This window comes from Styela clava, chromosome 12, assembly GCF_964204865.1.
Source record: "Styela clava chromosome 12, kaStyClav1.hap1.2, whole genome shotgun sequence".
NCBI classification, from domain to species: Eukaryota; Metazoa; Chordata; class Ascidiacea; order Stolidobranchia; family Styelidae; genus Styela; species Styela clava.
The window spans coordinates 10,959,682-10,981,000 of NC_135261.1; the positions used below are offsets into that span (position 1 = coordinate 10,959,682).

At 33.9% G+C, this 21,319-nt stretch overlaps 1 long non-coding RNA gene across 2 annotated transcripts; it reads right to left on the bottom strand.

Moving 5' to 3' along the window:
• Window positions 1-965: 965 nt before the first annotated feature.
• LOC144430660 (uncharacterized) lies at window positions 966-21,115 on the bottom strand. Of its 2 annotated transcripts, none has more exons than XR_013479651.1 (4): window positions 20,999-21,115; window positions 20,377-20,514; window positions 20,082-20,149; window positions 966-1,124 (listed from the first exon to the last, which is right to left on the bottom strand). It is a non-coding gene; the product is annotated as an uncharacterized LOC144430660 (long non-coding RNA). The 2 variants fall into 2 exon arrangements; XR_013479652.1 differs by having other exon boundaries at window positions 21,052-21,114.
• Between the last annotated feature and the right edge of the window lie 204 nt (window positions 21,116-21,319).

Sequence of the window (21,319 nt, forward strand, 5' to 3'; positions counted from 1 at the left end):
TCCGCTGTGTGGGCTTTCTGACTCACTTCTGCAGTTATTTTACTGTTTACCGCAGCCAGTAACAGGTTGTACGTAATATTACAGTATTTATTACCAGCATAGTACCGTTACATTATTGTAAATTGTAATTGCCTACCCTGTTACCGGTACAGCCAGTGGCTTTTTTGTTGAAAATGATGCTCCTTTACACCTAACTTCAAAATTAATTTTTGGGGATAAATAAATTATAGGTTAGATGTTCCGCACTGCACTGTGCGGAAAGCGGCCTTTAGGTACCATACCGTAGCCCAGCGCACATACATGGTACGTCAATTACAACACTCCATGCGCAGAGAAGTAACAATATATATTTGTAGTAAAATAGGTATTTGACACCATAAAAACCGTTGGGAACAATGATTGTACATGACAACGTTGGTCCCAAGTAGAGGTAAAAAAATTTAAAATGAAAAATGCTTGACAACAATGGGCCGGCCATCGTTGTCAGCCTTTTTTATTTTCATTTTAATCGTGTTTTTTTTTTTCAATTTTTTTTGCACTTTCTTTTGACAAAATTATTTCAATTTTACGCGTGACAACAATGGGCCACTATCTGTATTCTAATCCTCCATGGTCAAAAACGAGATAGGATACTTCATCATTCGTAAACGAATAATCTCTATATCTCAATGATAACAATTTTAATTAAAATGAAATCATGGTTTACCACCAAATAAATCAATGCACATGGTTTTGCACAGTACAAACTGTTTGAAAAATAACAAATTCAACTAAATAGAAAATAAAACAGTCAAAAAATTAATAAAAAAAAAAATATTTTAGACATTATTCTAATTTTTCGGCAATATGCTCATTCCTAACTACCTTTGTTATATTCACCATGTCCTAATGGTTGCGCCAATGATAACAAAGAATACACGAAAAGAATTTTCGAAACTGCTCGTTGTACGTTAGACTTACCTTTAACCCGTGTGATCATGAGAAGTTTGATGAAAACGATCCGCATACAAATCTTCATTTTGACATCAATATCTTCAACAATCACGAAGCTCGTTTTACTTTTAGAATCTTGGTCTCCAAATTGATTCTAAGTATAGGAGAAACTTTCCCGCTGAAGGTCGATTCTAAACGGCAGAAAATATAATGAAACTCAACACTATATGCATTGTCTGATATTATATACTTGCATACTCCGTACTATAGGGAGGCGGAGAGAGTTTGTTTTTCTCTTCTTTAAATTTTTGGTTATCACGGGTTTTCTCCTATTTTTACGTAGCAGCATAGTGGCGTGACTACAATGGTCACGTGTTAAAATATCTGACGGACTCTTATTTGTTATTGCGAATAAAACAAATTTTTGAATTATGGAAATAGCACATTAAAATAGTTCTACTATATCAAGCAAAATCTTTCATTTCCGCCACAATATCCACGTGAACCGCCTATTTTTCGAAATATAACTGCAGACTTTTGTTAGATTGCATCGGCTAAACTTGTCATATTGGCGGAATGCTCTGGTAATCTAATGAATAGTGCGTTAAACGGTACTGTATCATTGGGCGCTTGCCTTGAGGGCTGCTTTGAAACAAAATAAAAATACCATGACAACCACCACAATAAAAATATGGTCCAATTTAAAATCTTGCATTGCCCGGATAAATCATTATACAGGTAAGCAGACTTTGTACAAATTTATTTTGTTTATTAACAACATAAGCGAATGTAGAAAAATACAAATGCGGAAATTACAGATACAACTGAAACCTAATTTGGGTTATGCGTAGTTGATAAAATATACCGGTATATATATTCAGCCTTTAAAATCATTGAATATAGTTAAATTTTTACATTTTCTAAATATGCGACAAAGCGATTCTTTTGGTTGGGCCTTGTTTGACATCAGATAAATCTTTTTCGTCAGCTTGATTTGACACTTTGAATATGAATTAGCTGCCATTGTGATCACACACACTTTTGACTTCATTCAACGCAATGAAAGGTACACTTAAGCTCAATACAGTAACATATTTTATGAGGAAGTGTTTTTCTGGTGTCAATGCTTGGACCTACAATGTAGTTATTGATATTAAAATGTTAAAAATTACACGTGCGAATGAGATAATAGATGTTTAGTCAGATTTACCCTTTCTTTATATTTTTATATCATCTGAACGCATACTAATTCTGTCCAAATCAATGACAATCACTTACATGAATATTGCAGCAATAACTGCCCTGTTTTTTGTGGCTGTTACTAATTATCCTATCCAAATTTGAGAGTTATGAATATGACTAATGAATGAAGATTGTTTTGGATCATCTGATTTTAAAATTGCCATTTCCAAGTGATGATTTTATTTATTGGAAGAAATTACATTCCAATGGAATCACAAAAATGAACATACCGCGGAAAGAGATGATGCTAATTTATCCTACTTATAATATGTCATTGATTTATTGTTTTGATTAATAACATTTATAAATAATTCTACCCTACTTATTGTAATTTGAATGCTATTAATTGCAAATTACGAAACAGTTGTTGATTCATATGCGGCTATAAATAAGGTAGTTTGTATATGAAATAATCGCATGTCATGTGCCATAATTTGATGTTGTAAATTTAGGATCAAACTACTACGATATTATATTTCAACACTCTTCATAAATATATTACTCTATGAACTGAACTCAAATGCACTTCCCATTGGGTTACCTAGGTTTAGAATGAGGTTAAAAGTTTGTGTAATCGCAAAACTAATTCATTTTTGACGTGTCATATCAAATCGAACAAATGAAGTCATTTGATGCCAAACCAAGTCATAGCTTTGAAAAATAATTTGCGCTGATCAGAATAAATAATAAATTATTTTCAACACTAAATATATAATCATAATTATGTTTCAAAGAGTTATATAAATAGAACTACTAGAATGTTTCATTTCCGCGAGCCAAAGATTTGTTTTACTCGCCAACATGCGTACACCAGATAATTTAAGCTCGGATGAGAAATTCAAAACAAAAGACTTTTGGAACGAGCTAAAAAAAAATTCATGTTGATGTCAAATTTAAAGTAAATCTCAAGTTGAGTTCTGCAGAGTCGTACATCATTATACGCTTTACTAAAGTCTTAAAATTTGATGTTTTATTATAATTTACTTCAAAATAAGTGCAAATAATTTTATTCAATTTTCTGTCATTGCTTAAGTATTATGAAAATAATCTTAAATAATTAGAACAAAAGTTCCAGGGCCATTAAAACAGACCCCAACTTGTCAATTCGGGATTACAAAGAGTCCCTAACACTTAGAAAATACAACCCCTTCAAATTATCACTCTCAACTCCTGATTAGGATCATTTGAAAAGTCACAGGTTTTTGAATTGAAAATCGAACATAATTAAAACGTGTGCGAAGCGCCACAGCTTCATCTAAAATCCCACACTTTGTCGATCAGGTTGTTATATTGACAATTGCCAGATCGAATCTAACGCCAGATCATCGCTAAATTTTATAGGTGCTGTTAGAAGCTTTGGTAGATGCTTTGTTAGTTTTTCTATCGATATCATATTCTTTTCCGGTGAGTTCCGGTATTTATGCATATTTGCCAAAACGATACGCATTCTTCGAAAACATGAATGACAGAAAATACAATTATTTGCATCTTTTTTAAAGTGAATTTAAATTAAACTCTGATTTTGTGAAGTCAAGAATATAAAAATAAGGATGGAAAAGGATTATATATTATATAAGGATGTATAGGATTGCTGAAAAATTTGCAAGATTTTTGTACAGAACTTAATTTTAGGTTTACTCTAAATTTAACATCAACATCAAAATTTTTTATTTTGTTTCAAAAGTTCTTTTGTTTTAAATTTCTCATCCGAGCTGAAATTTTATGGTCTCTTTTAAATTGAATTTAATATATGTAAGGATTCTCAAATATATACCTAATGATGAAAAGCGACAACTGAACAATGTTGGTTCTTTGGCTCATAACAATAGAACATTCTAGTAGTTCTATTTATATTACCTATGATCTTTTTTCCCCTACTATACCCACGCAAACTACTTAATCTTTGAAACATAATATGTACTTTTACAAAATCACATCATGTAAACTAACTAGGTTGGCTGAATGTCCTGATAATTTAATGACTGGTGCGATGAACTAAACTATGTTGACATTGTAGCTTCAAAGAACAGGGGTTTAAATCGGAATTCTCTGAAACCAATAGCTCCTTACATGTCAGTGGTAAGCATTGTCGGAATAAATCTCGAATTGCCCGCACGATCCATTATACAAGTAGGAATATTTGCCTAAACTTTTTTTTTTTAACAACATGAGCGAATGTAGAAATATACATACATTTTAATATCCATTGATAATAATATATATTTAGTTTTGAAAATCATTTTTAAAGAAGTTGAACTTTCAGATTTTCTGAACAGCAGCGCAAAACATTTTACAAAGCTATGACTTGGTTTGGCATCAAATGACTTCATTTGGTCAATTTGATTTGAAACGTCGAAAATGAATTGGTTTTGCGATCACAATACACAAACCTTTGACTTCCTATTAAACCTAGGCAACCCTATGGTGAGTACATTTAATTTTAATAGAGTAATATATCTATAAAAGAGTGTTGAAATATAATACTGTAGTAGTTAACTGCTAAATTTACAACAGCAAATTATGGCACAAGACATGCATTTGAGCATCGTCCTATAAAATCTCGAATTGACCGCACGATACATTATACAAGTAGGTATATTTGCCTAATTTTATTTTTTTATTTACAACATAATCGAATGTAGAAATATACTAACATTATAATATCTATTGCCCAAAAATGATAAGAATATATGTTTAGTTTGGAAATTATTTATTAAAGTTGAATATTTATATTTTCTGAACAGCAGTGCAAATTATTTTACAGAGCTATGACTTGGTTTGACATCAAATGACTTCATTTGGTCGATTTGATTTGATTCCTAAAAAATGAATTGGTTGGCGATTACACAAACTTTTGACATCGTATCAAACCCAGGCAACCCTATGAGAGGAAAAACTACTTTATTCATTGCCGCACAGGAATCAACAACAGTTTTATAATTTGTAGTTAATTAATCGCATTCAAATTGCAACAAGTATGGTAGAATTATTTTTAGATGGTATTCATCAAAACAATAAATCAATGACATATTATAAGTAAAATACAATATCATCATATCTTTCTACGGCATGTAAATTTGTGTGGTCCCAATAGAATGTAATTTTTTCCAAAAAATGAAATCATCACTTCGAAATAGCAATTTTAAAATCAGATGATCAAAAATATTCATTATTCATTATAGTTATATTCACAACTCTCAAATTTGCCTAGCATAGTTAGCAACAGCCATGAAAAAACAGTGCAGTTATAGCTGCAACATTCATGTAAGGGCTTATCATTAACTTGGACAAAATTAGTATGCATTCAGATGATATATAAGTATAATGAAATGGTAAATTTGACCAAACACCCAATCGCTCAGTCGTACATGTAATGTTTAACATTTCAACTACATTGTGGGTCTAAGCATTGAACCCTGAGAAACTCCAGAAATACATTTCTTCATAAAATAGATTACTTTATCAAGCTTAAGTGTACCTGCTATTGGGTTATCTCGATCTTGAATGAAGTCAAATGCTTATGTGATCGCCATCGCAGCTTATTCATATTATAATTGTCTAATCAAGTTGACGAAAATGATTCATCTGATGCCAAACCATGTCATAGATTTGTCACATATTTGGCTCTGTTAATACAATGTGTAATGTTAAATAGGAACATGAAATATTTTTATTACCGAAAACGAAAATTAAGTTATAGTTGGATGTGTAATTCCCGCGTTCGTATTTTTACTTAATTCGCTTATGTTGTTAATAATTGTTAAAAAAAAGTCTGCTTACCTGTATAATGATTTGTCCGAGCAATTCAAGATTTTGAATTGGATCATGTTTTTAATAGGGTGATTGGCTTGACATTTTTGTTTGCTTCAAGCAAGGCTTAAAGCGAGCGCCCAAAATTTATAAATCAATCTACCCTACTTGTTGTAATTTGAATGCTATTAATTGAAAATTACGAAACAGTTGTTGATTCCTATGCGGCTATTAATAAAGTAGTTTGTTTATGAAATAGTTTCATGTCATGTGCCATAATTTGATGTTGTAAATTTAGGAGCAAACTACTACGATATTATATTTCAACACTTTTCATAAATATATTAATCTATTAAACTTAAATGTACTTCCCGTTGGCCTAGGTTGCCTAGGTTTAGGATGAGGATAAAAGTTTGTGTAATCGCCAAACTAATTCATTTTTACGTGTCAAATCAAATCGACCAAATGGAGGCGTTCGATGTCAAATCAAGTCACAGCTATGAAAAATATTTTGCGCTGTTCAGAAAATATGAAAATTCAATTTTAACAAATAATGTTCAAAATTAAATAAATATTTTTATCAATTTCGGGCAATGAATATTATGATGTAGGAATATATATTTCTACATTCGCTTATGTTGTTGATAAAGGAATAAGTGTAGGCACATATGCCTACCTGCATCATGTATCGTTTAAGTTTAATTGAACGATGCTTACCACCGATATGTATAATTCTATTGGTTTTAGAGAATTCCGATTCAAACCCCTGTTTGAAGCTACAATCTTAACATAGCTTAGTTCATCGTACCATCCATTAAATTATCAGGACATTTAGCTAATATTATACGTTTGCATTGTGTGATTAAGTAAAAGTCCTTAGTTATGTTTCAAAGATTAAAGAGTTTGCGTGGGTATAGTGGTGGAAAAAAAAGAAAGTGGGTGATATAAACAGAATGTTCTGTTTCCATGAGCCAAAGATTTGTTTCGCTTGCTAACAATCGTCCACCAGATAATTTACACACTTCCCTTGTCGTCACGCTACCGTGCTGTTTTTCATAAAAATAGACGGCAAAATGCGTTCCATTTCCATTCGAAGCGACTTTCGTTCATAAAGTCTTCTCCACCATTATCTGACTGCAGGGAAGAAAATTCTAATACCTAGAATCAATATTGTTCATTTGTCGCTTTTAATCATTAGATATTTGGAAATACTAACATATATCGAATTTGATTTAGAAAAAAAAAATTTCGGTTGAGAGTTCAAAACAAAAAGATATTTGGAATAAAATGAAAAACTTTACTTTTGTTTAAAATTTAGACTAAACCATAAATAAGTTCTGCAGAGTCGTACAACATTTTCTGCATTCCTATATAGCGCTCTACTAATGTCACAAAATCAGAAAAAAATGATGTTCAAATTATGATTTACTGTTAAAAAGGTGCAAATAAATGTATTCAATATACTGTCATTGCTCAAGTATTATGAGAATAATCTTAAACAATGAGAACTAAGGATACAGAGCCATCAAAACAAACTCCAACCTGTCAATTCAGGATTACAAAGAGATTCTATGATTTAGAAATATAACCCCGTCCAAATTCATCACAAATTATCACTCTCAACTCTTGTCTAGAATCATTAAAAACATACACGTTTGTAAAATGCACAACATACATAGTTAAAAAGTTGTGCGAAGCGCCACAGCACAACCGAAAACTCTAGTAAGTCAGTCGCATCAGGTTGTTTGTTACATTGGCAATTACCAGATGGATTCTAACGATGCACCACCCGTCCACCTCTAAATTTTATAGATGATTTCGGAAGTTTTGTTAGATGCAACGCGTTGGTTTATACAATTCATACAATATTCCGTAAATTTTGTCGAAAGTAGACAAGCTAAACCATCGACATTTCTCATTGCCCTTGATCATTTACAGAACTTCAAGAAGCTTTATTAAGTGGGGAAAGTGGGGAAGGTTGGGACACTTTTTTTCTTTTGCATATTTTGAGCCGTTAATTCTGCATATTCTCTTAAGTTTGCGGGACTAATGCATAGAGGGGATAGTTTTTATTCAGCAACAAAGAAATTCCCTTGCGACACACATCTTACTACCAAAATGCTTTGAAAAACGTCTGTCAAGTGTCCCACTGTACCCCACTTGTGGGGCACAATCGGACAGACCCTGGGGCACAATGGGTCAGTCTGTCAAAATTCAACGAAGTATGCCCTTAAAAATAAGCAGTTAATCAGCATAATCGTCTAAAGTACGGGGAGACTTCGAATTTGAAGATTTAATATTTTTAAAATCAATGTTCAACTGAAATAGTTCATATATTTCGACAAAACATTTTGCAAAAAAATTTGATTATTTCCTTCCTCGAATCTAAATCTGGAAATATTATTGATTCTCGAATATATTCCATATTGGGCCATGGGTCGAAAGAAACCATTATATTACACAAAATATAACGCATCTCTAAGTTTCTAAGCACTTATTGTATCAAACACTGTCGAATTGTGCCCTGTAGAGCATGTCCCACTGAACACCGGTCCATTGTTCCCTATAGGAAACAAATACTTTCAGACCATCCCACGGCAAAATTTGGAAGGCACAGCCAATCGCTAACGTTAGGAATATTTTACAGTGGACTGACGCTAAAGAATATCAGACGATGGTTTGTCTCGTTGGAAAGGCTAAACTAAAAAAAAGAAAAAACTGGAACGGTGAAATTTTTTTTCCACCTCCCAAAACCAATTTCACCCCATAGCTTGCGCCGCTCTACCCGTCCGTTGTCCGTTCGCGGGGACGTTGTAACTCACCGAAGGGCGGATTGGAACATCGAGCCGCGGACAGGATTGCGGATATAGTATCAGTGTGATAGCTGATTTTCCACTGTGCCCCATGTCCCAACGTACCCCACCTTCCCCTACGCCAAAAGCAGTATTACCAAGAAGGTAATTTCGTTCACAAACGTTAGGTTCGTGCTGCAAAGTGTTGCTGCGGTTGAGTCAACTTTATTACTTATATCTGCTTGCGCAGCCAGTTTTCCTATCGATATGGAAACGGAACGGAACTGCTAAACTTTAATGTTTTGACCCTATGCTCATCAGTGTCACCTTGAAGCAGAGTTTATCGAGAAACGAGAAACAAAATGAAATTTATTAAATATAATTTTCAAATGAAATAGATATTGATACGAAACATCCGATAACCTTCTCGTTTGTTAGAGCTGAGTAGCATCAGTATCATCACATTGTTCTATCTTTTTATCCACAAGTGATTGTTGAAAATTACTTTCCTGCAACGTGGAGCAATCAAGTTGTAAAAATATCGATACTGAGTGACTAATAAAACTGTTGAAAATATCGATAGTGGTAGTTAACAAATTGCGGAGTACAGCAAATTTTTCATTCATCAATAGAGCCATTCTCATGCATGGATTCAACAACTTTCGAATATTCAATTACAAACATGATGGATTTCTACATGCGGCGTATAAAAATAACTTAGTGTTGTAAGTATATACTGTAAGAGGAGATTGATGGAGAAAAAACTTCGTTATATGTATATATATTATATGTATATAAATAGGAGTACAGCAAATTTTTCATTCTTCACAAGCTTTTTTTTTCATTTGTATGTCACTACCAATAGAACCATTCTCATGCATGGATTCAACAACTTTCGAATATTCAATTACAAACATGATGGACTTCTACATGCGGCGTATAAAACTAAATTAGTGTTGTAAGTATATACTGTAAGGGGAGATTGATGGAGAAAATACTTCGTTATATGTATATATATCCCCCCCAGACCCCCCCCATTGATGAGACATTGATGAAAACAGATCTGTCTGCTGTTAAAAAATAAAACTTTGTAAGACATTTGCTTCATATGATTCAAATTGAAATATTTCACGGTAACACGAAGGGCCAAAAGTTGTGAATGCTGATAGAATATTTATTATCAAAATAAAGTAGAGAAGGAAGTGACAAATTACTTGGCTATTTGAATATTCAAACTTTATTAAAATAGTTGTATATCAAAGAGAAAGTAAATAATGTCAATTTAAAATATTCTTTAAAATGTTTTATCACTCACTGAATTTGAAGAAGATTTTAGAATTTCTTTTAATGGTTCGATCTCTGACTATCATGTTGATAAAAACTTGTGCTTAATTTTCAATCTGTTTATCAAAGTAATAACAGTATGGCACATCATTACATCGATTTTAATCAGAATTAGAAGCAAGGTCACAATAAAAGCTCAGAAATTAAAGAGAATGATCTCTGAGCGAAGCTATTACCATTTGACGCGAGACTTGAAGCAGTTCGCGACAATTCGGTCAGGAAAACAGTTACGAGGTATTGAATCACACAGAACTGAAACAAATGAAAAACAAACAAACATTTTTTTGGCCTGCTAGGTAGACTAACTGTAATCGGGTGAGAGTTCACACCCAACCGAGTTTGACTGCTGAAAACTATTCTGGAGGGACAAGTTTCAAAAGTTTAGAAAAACACAGTCCATTGTAGTACCTGTGAAACTAAGCACAACGGCGCAATATTTCGCCGATGCCAGTGCCTGTTCATGGCCTTTGGAGGCCATAAGCCAGAGTCGCCCAAATCGTGGACCGCGGGTCATATGTGGCCGCGGAAGCATTTCGAGTGGCCCGCGCTGTATTTTTCAGAATAGAATAAAATATTTGAGAATGAGAATTCGTTGATGTATATTATGGATTGTTCGGGTTGCCAATGTTTTACGTCCGGAAATAAAAGAGGTGTTTGCAAAAATATCAGACCACAACGCGTCGTGTTGAGGAGCTTGGGAACTCTGCAGTGGAAACTTTAATTGCAAAAACGGGGGAAAGTTTCATCATATTCCTTGGAGCTTGAGGAAAGCGCTGACATTAAGTTTACTGATTAGTTTGCGACTTGGCGATCTTCTTGCGGGAAGTTAATGATGATTTGAAATTACCGAAGAGCTCGCAGCCATTGTCCCTATTAAGGGTACGACTAGAGGCATTGATTTGTTGGGGGCTGTTATAAAATTTTTTCTATTAACCTGTAGTCAGTGTAGCCAAACTTGAACATAACTATCATGTTAAGTGGCCCGCGCGATTATTAGTAAACTACATGTGGCCCTTCGGCCAAAAAGGTTGGACGACCCTGCCCTAAGCACTCAAGACTTTGGTGCCCTTTTTACAAAATATAATAAGAGGAATGTAACTAGTGTTCCGTGTTATCTGAAATTGAAAATAAGTTTCAAGGACCAAGACCCAAGCTGTGATTTTTTTTTTTAACTTTGCATTTCCCGAATTTACTACATAGGCCCACATATAAAGTCATCCCGGCTGTCTTCATTGACTATATTGTCATCGAGAGTTCATGCGCATATACTCTGCCTAAATATTGGTTTCGGTTCAAAAAATAGAAAATAATTGACGTTGTCGATACAAAATAACTCGAAATTAGCCATACAATGAATGAAGTGCACTCTATCTCTGTCATTAACGTTTTCTTTTAAATATGGGTATTCTCGTTTTAAGTCATTTGTTGATTTACATTTTCTTTTGGGCATTTCAACAGGTAATTTAGCCACTTTTAGTCAAATTACAGACCTTGACATTGGCTTGACTATTTTGTTTTACTTCAAGCAAGGCTCAACGCAAAAACCAAATGATACACGTAAAAAGGAAATTTTGTTTTAGAATATTCCGAGTTTCACCCATGTTCTCTGCAGCTGCAATGTCAACATAGTTTGCTTCAGCGCACTAATCATCAGCTTACCCAGAGCATTCCGCCAACATGACAAGTTTAGCCGATACAATCTAATGAAACTATGCAATTACATTCCAAAAAATCACGTAATCGTGGATATTGTGGCGGGGATTGAAGATATTAATAGAATTATTTTAATGTTCTATTTCCATGAGCCAATAATTTGTCAATGAGAGCCAATAATTTGCCAATAAGAGTCTGTCACATATATTCACACGTAGCCATTGTCGTCACCCATATAAAATAGAAAAAAAACCGCAATAACCTATACCTTCATTTTTTGTGTTGTAACAAAATGCGTCGTTTTATATTTGAAAATTTAAAAAAGAGACAAAACAAATAATCTCTGCTCTTCTATAATATGGAGCACGCACGTATCGAATATCAGACGATGCATATATATTGTTAAGTAGCATTATTTTTTCTGCCGTTCAGAATCGACTTTCAGCAGCAAAGATTCTTCATAGTTAGACTTAATTCGGACGCCGAGATTCCAAAAGTAAAACGAGCTTCGTGATTGTTGACGATATTGATGTCAAAATGAAGATTTGTATGCGGATCGTTTTCATCAAAATGATTCATCTGATGCCAAACCATGTCATAGATTTGTCACATATTTGGCTCTGTTAATACAATGTGTAATGTTAAATAGGAACATGAAATATTTTTATTACCGAAAACGAAAATTAAGTTATAGTTGGATGTGTAATTCCCGCGTTCGTATTTTTACTTAATTCGCTTATGTTGTTAATAATTGTTAAAAAAAAGTCTGCTTACCTGTATAATGATTTGTCCGAGCAATTCAAGATTTTGAATTGGATCATGTTTTTAATAGGGTGATTGGCTTGACATTTTTGTTTGCTTCAAGCAAGGCTTAAAGCGAGCGCCCAAAATTTATAAATCAATCTACCCTACTTGTTGTAATTTGAATGCTATTAATTGAAAATTACGAAACAGTTGTTGATTCCTATGCGGCTATTAATAAAGTAGTTTGTTTATGAAATAGTTTCATGTCATGTGCCATAATTTGATGTTGTAAATTTAGGAGCAAACTACTACGATATTATATTTCAACACTTTTCATAAATATATTAATCTATTAAACTTAAATGTACTTCCCGTTGGCCTAGGTTGCCTAGGTTTAGGATGAGGTTAAAAGTTTGTGTAATCGCCAAACTAATTCATTTTTACGTGTCAAATCAAATCGACCAAATGGAGGCGTTCGATGTCAAATCAAGTCACAGCTATGAAAAATATTTTGCGCTGTTCAGAAAATATGAAAATTCAATTTTAACAAATAATGTTCAAAATTAAATAAATATTTTTATCAATTTCGGGCAATGAATATTATGATGTAGGAATATATATTTCTACATTCGCTTATGTTGTTGATAAAGGAATAAGTGTAGGCACATATGCCTACCTGCATCATGTATCGTTTAAGTTTAATTGAACGATGCTTACCACCGATATGTATAATTCTATTGGTTTTAGAGAATTCCGATTCAAACCCCTGTTTGAAGCTACAATCTTAACATAGCTTAGTTCATCGTACCATCCATTAAATTATCAGGACATTTAGCTAATATTATACGTTTGCATTGTGTGATTAAGTAAAAGTCCTTAGTTATGTTTCAAAGATTAAAGAGTTTGCGTGGGTATAGTGGTGGAAAAAAAAGAAAGTGGGTGATATAAACAGAATGTTCTGTTTCCATGAGCCAAAGATTTGTTTCGCTTGCTAACAATCGTCCACCAGATAATTTACACACTTCCCTTGTCGTCACGCTACCGTGCTGTTTTTCATAAAAATAGACGGCAAAATGCGTTCCATTTCCATTCGAAGCGACTTTCGTTCATAAAGTCTTCTCCACCATTATCTGACTGCAGGGAAGAAAATTCTAATACCTAGAATCAATATTGTTCATTTGTCGCTTTTAATCATTAGATATTTGGAAATACTAACATATATCGAATTTGATTTAGAAAAAAAAAATTTCGGTTGAGAGTTCAAAACAAAAAGATATTTGGAATAAAATGAAAAACTTTACTTTTGTTTAAAATTTAGACTAAACCATAAATAAGTTCTGCAGAGTCGTACAACATTTTCTGCATTCCTATATAGCGCTCTACTAATGTCACAAAATCAGAAAAAAATGATGTTCAAATTATGATTTACTGTTAAAAAGGTGCAAATAAATGTATTCAATATACTGTCATTGCTCAAGTATTATGAGAATAATCTTAAACAATGAGAACTAAGGATACAGGGCCATCAAAACAAACTCCAACCTGTCAATTCAGGATTACAAAGAGATTCTATGATTTAGAAATATAACCCCGTCCAAATTCATCACAAATTATCACTCTCAACTCTTGTCTAGAATCATTAAAAACATACACGTTTGTAAAATGCACAACATACATAGTTATAAAGTTGTGCGAAGCGCCACAGCACAACCGAAAACTCTAGTAAGTCAGTCGCATCAGGTTGTTTGTTACATTGGCAATTACCAGATGGATTCTAACGATGCACCACCTGTCCACCTCTAAATTTTATAGATGATTTCGGAAGTTTTGTTAGATGCAACGCGTTGGTTTATACAATTCATACAATATTCCGTAAATTTTGTCGAAAGTAGACAAGCTAAACCATCGACATTTCTCATTGCCCTTGATCTTTTACAGAACTTCAAGAAGCTGTATTAAGTGGGGAAAGTGGGGAAGGTTGGGACACTTTTTTTCTTTTGCATATTTTGAGCCGTTAATTCTGCATATTCTCTTAAGTTTGCGGGACTAATGCATAGAGGGGATAGTTTTTATTCAGCAACAAAGAAATTCCCTTGCGACACACATCTTACTACCAAAATGCTTTGAAAAACGTCTGTCAAGTGTCCCACTGTACCCCACTTGTGGGGCACAATCGGACAGACCCTGGGGCACAATGGGTCAGTCTGTCAAAATTCAACGAAGTATGCCCTTAAAAATAAGCAGTTAATCAGCATAATCGTCTAAAGTACGGGGAGACTTCGAATTTGAAGATTTAATATTTTTAAAATCAATGTTCAACTGAAATAGTTCATATATTTCGACAAAACATTTTGCAAAAAAATTTGATTATTTCCTTCCTCGAATCTAAATCTGGAAATATTATTGATTCTCGAATATATTCCATATTGGGCCATGGGTCGAAAGAAACCATTATATTACACAAAATATAACGCATCTCTAAGTTTCTAAGCACTTATTGTATCAAACACTGTCGAATTGTGCCCTGTAGAGCATGTCCCACTGAACACCGGTCCATTGTTCCCTATAGGAAACAAATACTTTCAGACCATCCCACGGCAAAATTCGGAAGGCACAGCCAATCGCTAACGTTAGGAATATTTTACAGTGGACTGACGCTAAAGAATATCAGACGATGGTTTGTCTCGTTGGAAAGGCTAAACTAAAAAAAAGAAAAAACTGGAACGGTGAAATTTTTTTTCCACCTCCCAAAACCAATTTCACCCCATAGCTTGCGCCGCTCTACCCGTCCGTTGTCCGTTCGCGGGGACGTTGTAACTCACCGAAGGGCGGATTGGAACATCGAGCCGCGGACAGGATTGCGGATATAGTATCAGTGTGATAGCTGATTTTCCACTGTGCCCCATGTCCCAACGTACCCCACCTTCCCCTACGCCAAAAGCAGTATTACCAAGAAGGTAATTTCGTTCACAAACGTTAGGTTCGTGCTGCAAAGTGTTGCTGCGGTTGAGTCAACTTTATTACTTATATCTGCTTGCGCAGCCAGTTTTCCTATCGATATGGAAACGGAACGGAACTGCTAAACTTTAATGTTTTGACCCTATGCTCATCAGTGTCACCTTGAAGCAGAGTTTATCGAGAAACGAGAAACAAAATGAAATTTATTAAATATAATTTTCAAATGAAATAGATATTGATACGAAACATCCGATAACCTTCTCGTTTGTTAGAGCTGAGTAGCATCAGTATCATCACATTGTTCTATCTTTTTATCCACAAGTGATTGTTGAAAATTACTTTCCTGCAACGTGGAGCAATCAAGTTGTAAAAATATCGATACTGAGTGACTAATAAAACTGTTGAAAATATCGATAGTGGTAGTTAACAAATTGCGGAGTACAGCAAATTTTTCATTCATCAATAGAGCCATTCTCATGCATGGATTCAACAACTTTCGAATATTCAATTACAAACATGATGGATTTCTACATGCGGCGTATAAAAATAACTTAGTGTTGTAAGTATATACTGTAAGAGGAGATTGATGGAGAAAAAACTTCGTTATATGTATATATATTATATGTATATAAATAGGAGTACAGCAAATTTTTCATTCTTCACAAGCTTTTTTTTTCATTTGTATGTCACTACCAATAGAACCATTCTCATGCATGGATTCAACAACTTTCGAATATTCAATTACAAACATGATGGACTTCTACATGCGGCGTATAAAACTAAATTAGTGTTGTAAGTATATACTGTAAGGGGAGATTGATGGAGAAAATACTTCGTTATATGTATATATATCCCCCCCAGACCCCCCCCCCCCCCCCCCCCCCCCCCATTGATGAGACATTGATGAAAACAGATCTGTCTGCTGTTAAAAAATAAAACTTTGTAAGACATTTGCTTCATATGATTCAAATTGAAATATTTCACGGTAACACGAAGGGCCAAAAGTTGTGAATGCTGATAGAATATTTATTATCAAAATAAAGTAGAGAAGGAAGTGACAAATTACTTGGCTATTTGAATATTCAAACTTTATTAAAATAGTTGTATATCAAAGAGAAAGTAAATAATGTCAATTTAAAATATTCTTTAAAATGTTTTATCACTCACTGAATTTGAAGAAGATTTTAGAATTTCTTTTAATGGTTCGATCTCTAACTATCATGTTGATAAAAACTTGTGCCTAATTTTCAATCTGTTTATCAAAGTAATAACAGTATGGCACATCATTACATCGATTTTAATCAGAATTAGAAGCAAGGTCACAATAAAAGCTCAGAAATTAAAGAGAATGATCTCTGAGCGAAGCTATTACCATTTGACGCGAGACTTGAAGCAGTTCGCGACAATTCGGTCAGGAAAACAGTTACGAGGTATTGAATCACACAGAACTGAAACAAATGAAAAACAAACAAACATTTTTTTGGCCTGCTAGGTAGACTAACTGTAATCGGGTGAGAGTTCACACCCAACCGAGTTTGACTGCTGAAAACTATTCTGGAGGGACAAGTTTCAAAAGTTTAGAAAAACACAGTCCATTGTAGTACCTGTGAAACTAAGCACAACGGCGCAATATTTCGCCGATGCCAGTGCCTGTTCATGGCCTTTGGAGGCCATAAGCCAGAGTCGCCCAAATCGTGGACCGCGGGTCATATGTGGCCGCGGAAGCATTTCGAGTGGCCCGCGCTGTATTTTTCAGAATAGAATAAAATATTTGAGAATGAGAATTCGTTGATGTATATTATGGATTGTTCGGGTTGCCAATGTTTTACGTCCGGAAATAAAAGAGGTGTTTGCAAAAATATCAGACCACAACGCGTCGTGTTGAGGAGCTTGGGAACTCTGCAGTGGAAACTTTAATTGCAAAAACGGGGGAAAGTTTCATCATATTCCTTGGAGCTTGAGGAAAGCGCTGACATTAAGTTTACTGATTAGTTTGCGACTTGGCGATCTTCTTGCGGGAAGTTAATGATGATTTGAAATTACCGAAGAGCTCGCAGCCATTGTCCCTATTAAGGGTACGACTAGAGGCATTGATTTGTTGGGGGCTGTTATAAAATTTTTTCTATTAACCTGTAGTCAGTGTAGCCAAACTTGAACATAACTATCATGTTAAGTGGCCCGCGCGATTATTAGTAAACTACATGTGGCCCTTCGGCCAAAAAGGTTGGACGACCCTGCCCTAAGCACTCAAGACTTTGGTGCCCTTTTTACAAAATATAATAAGAGGAATGTAACTAGTGTTCCGTGTTATCTGAAATTGAAAATAAGTTTCAAGGACCAAGACCCAAGCTGTGATTTTTTTTTTAACTTTGCATTTCCCGAATTTACTACATAGGCCCACATATAAAGTCATCCCGGCTGTCTTCATTGACTATATTGTCATCGAGAGTTCATGCGCATATACTCTGCCTAAATATTGGTTTCGGTTCAAAAAATAGAAAATAATTGACGTTGTCGATACAAAATAACTCGAAATTAGCCATACAATGAATGAAGTGCACTCTATCTCTGTCATTAACGTTTTCTTTTAAATATGGGTATTCTCGTTTTAAGTCATTTGTTGATTTACATTTTCTTTTGGGCATTTCAACAGGTAATTTAGCCACTTTTAGTCAAATTACAGACCTTGACATTGGCTTGACAATTTTGTTTTACTTCAAGCAAGGCTCAACGCAAAAACCAAATGATACACGTAAAAAGGAAATTTTGTTTTAGAATATTCCGAGTTTCACCCATGTTCTCTGCAGCTGCAATGTCAACATAGTTTGCTTCAGCGCACTAATCATCAGCTTACCCAGAGCATTCCGCCAACATGACAAGTTTAGCCGATACAATCTAATGAAACTATGCAATTACATTCCAAAAAATCACGTAATCGTGGATATTGTGGCGGGGATTGAAGATATTAATAGAATTATTTTAATGTTCTATTTCCATGAGCCAATAATTTGTCAATGAGAGCCAATAATTTGCCAATAAGAGTCTGTCACATATATTCACACGTAGCCATTGTCGTCACCCATATAAAATAGAAAAAAACCCGCAATAACCTATACCTTCATTTTTTGTGTTGTAACAAAATGCGTCGTTTTATATTTGAAAATTTAAAAAAGAGACAAAACAAATAATCTCTGCTCTTCTATAATATGGAGCACGCACGTATCGAATATCAGACGATGCATATATATTGTTAAGTACCATTATTTTTTCTGCCGTTCAGAATCGACTTTCAGCAGCAAAGATTCTTCATAGTTAGACTTAATTCGGACGCCGAGATTCCAAAAGTAAAACGAGCTTCGTGATTGTTGACGATATTGATGTCAAAATGAAGATTTGTATGCGGATCGTTTTCATCAAACTTCTCATGATCACATTAATCAAAGGTAAGTATAATGTACGACAATCAGTTTCAAAAATTGTTTTTGTCTATGCCTCGTTATCATTGCCGCTATACCATTGAGTCATGGTAAAAGTGACAAAAGTAGGTAGGAATAGGCAACTTACAGAAATTACAGTAATGTCTAAAATGGTTTTTTTTTATATCAATTTATTGATTGTTGAATTGGTTGAGTTCGTTATTTTTCAAACAGTTAGTACTATAAAGAATATGTTCTTTAATTTATGTGGTGTTAATATTTTATTATAATTTAAATTGTTATCATTGAGGTATGACTAGAGAATATATTCGTATGCAAATTAGTAGGCTTCCTATATCGCTATTTTTACAATTCGAATATTCTAAATTAAGTTGGTCCATACCCTGACATGCGGGCCGCATTCATGATAAAAGACTGATTTGAACGGTAAACTCTCATTCTTTAATATATTTAAAGTGTGTAAACTCTCGATATTTTGATCACTTCAAGGTTTTCTCCGACTGCGGCCCGCGAGACCTCCTCAAAAGTGTTTGTGGCCCTTCAACCTCGCAACTTTGGACCGCCATGTTCTAATGAATCCATTTTACAAACTCAAAAACAAAACAAAAAATTATGATAAAATTTTTTTCATGACAGGTTGACATAAATCATTTTGCTGCAAAAGTGGCAAGTTTAGATTCCTAAAATAGATTTTATTCGAATAGCACAAATTTTTAATTTAGTATAAACTCAATTTTCGACTGGAGAATTGGAAGTTTTGTATGCGTGTCTCAGGCCCGGAAGTAATTTTGAATGAACTGTGATCCTGAAGTTTTCTTTTGTTTTCATTGTATGAGAATCATTGATTTTAACGTTAGAGAGAAAAAAAAAATAAGTGCAACATTACTCTGAACAAATATTTATTCTAGGTTCATATCTGAATGCTTTCAAATATTAAAATAGTTAGAGGCTCTCATCTTGACCATCTGTCAAAATTTCTGTCACAAAGCCCTCAAATGGAAGATAGTTATTATAATTTGATTCAATCAATCGTTGATTCGAAGCCTTTCTTCGTTATAGATGACTAAACACACAAATCAAACTGGTTTGAACGTGCACTACGTCACTGCTGGTCGCAACAAGGAAATAGAGATGTCCAACAAATTACAACATAATTTGCTTTTTTCTAGCATAAATACATGATAAAGTTTGTGATGAAGCATCTGTCACCTGGGATTGTTTTTGTTACCTTTCTTTCCTTTTTTCTTAACGTCTTCTTTCTGTTTCACCAGGAGATGAATGTATGCTACCAATGACCTGCAAAAATAGAATGGTATGGAAGAAAGCTCCAGTTGCATCAAAGGTGCGATTTTAATTTTGGTTTATTATAAATGCTCCAAATCTCCTATATTCGAAAATTGCCTGTGTCTCACTTTAAACAAAAAGATACAAAAACCACACGTGGCTGCTAGTAATACGTTTATTTATTTTTAATAACCCTTTTCATCCCTAACAACTTAAAAATTGAAAGTCTATAAACTTACATGAAAAACAAACTGCACGCCAAATCTGAGGTGATTTTGACAATAATTGCTAAAAAAAAACTTTTGCGGGCATCTGATCAGTGATGGTTTCTTCAAATACTCGAATCACTTGTAGGATTGTATCCGCAAATAAAGTAACTAAACGACGGGAAACGGTTTGAATGTAAGTAATGAACTTAAATTAGTGGTTTCATATTATTTTGAAGATTTTTAAAGTCAAAGACGCCTGGCACCCATCATCTCCTTATCACTAACCCAAGGGCAATGTAAATATATCGTCATTCCCCACAATTTTACTAAAACAATCCTGAAAGTCAAAGACACTGGGCACTTATTACCCTCTCACATCACTAGCCCAAGAGCAATGTAGATATAGCGTCATTCCAAAAAAATTAACAATAACATTTAATGATGAGTAAAACAAAATAATAAATAATTTTTATTTGATTATAGAGTTTAATGATATCGTTTACAGCTCAAAATTATTGAGTCAAATACTGGTATGTATATTTATACCTGGGACACATCAGCCGTGACATGAATAGGGTAAAGTTGTAATATATTTAAATTGTGTTTCTAACATACTCATGGCTATATAATCGTATTGTTTACAGAATAATACCTGTTCTATGAAGCAAAAAACATTGGAAGGTCGGTAATATGAATCAGTAATACCTTGTTTCATTAGGTTATAAAGTGTGACTGCAACATCAACTGCGTAGCTGCAAACCTAGTATCTGAAATGTGAAATTAATAAAATAGTAAAAGTTAGTTATGAATTTGCAGATACAACCTCCATTCGAAAACTGGAAGAATTTTACAGTTAAACTAAATACATATATAATTTTAAAATTGGATTCATTTTAAAATTCTAATCCACAGATCGAGTGAATCAATTGTCTAGCATAATTTATTCTTTGCAAAGACAATTGAGTAATGCAAA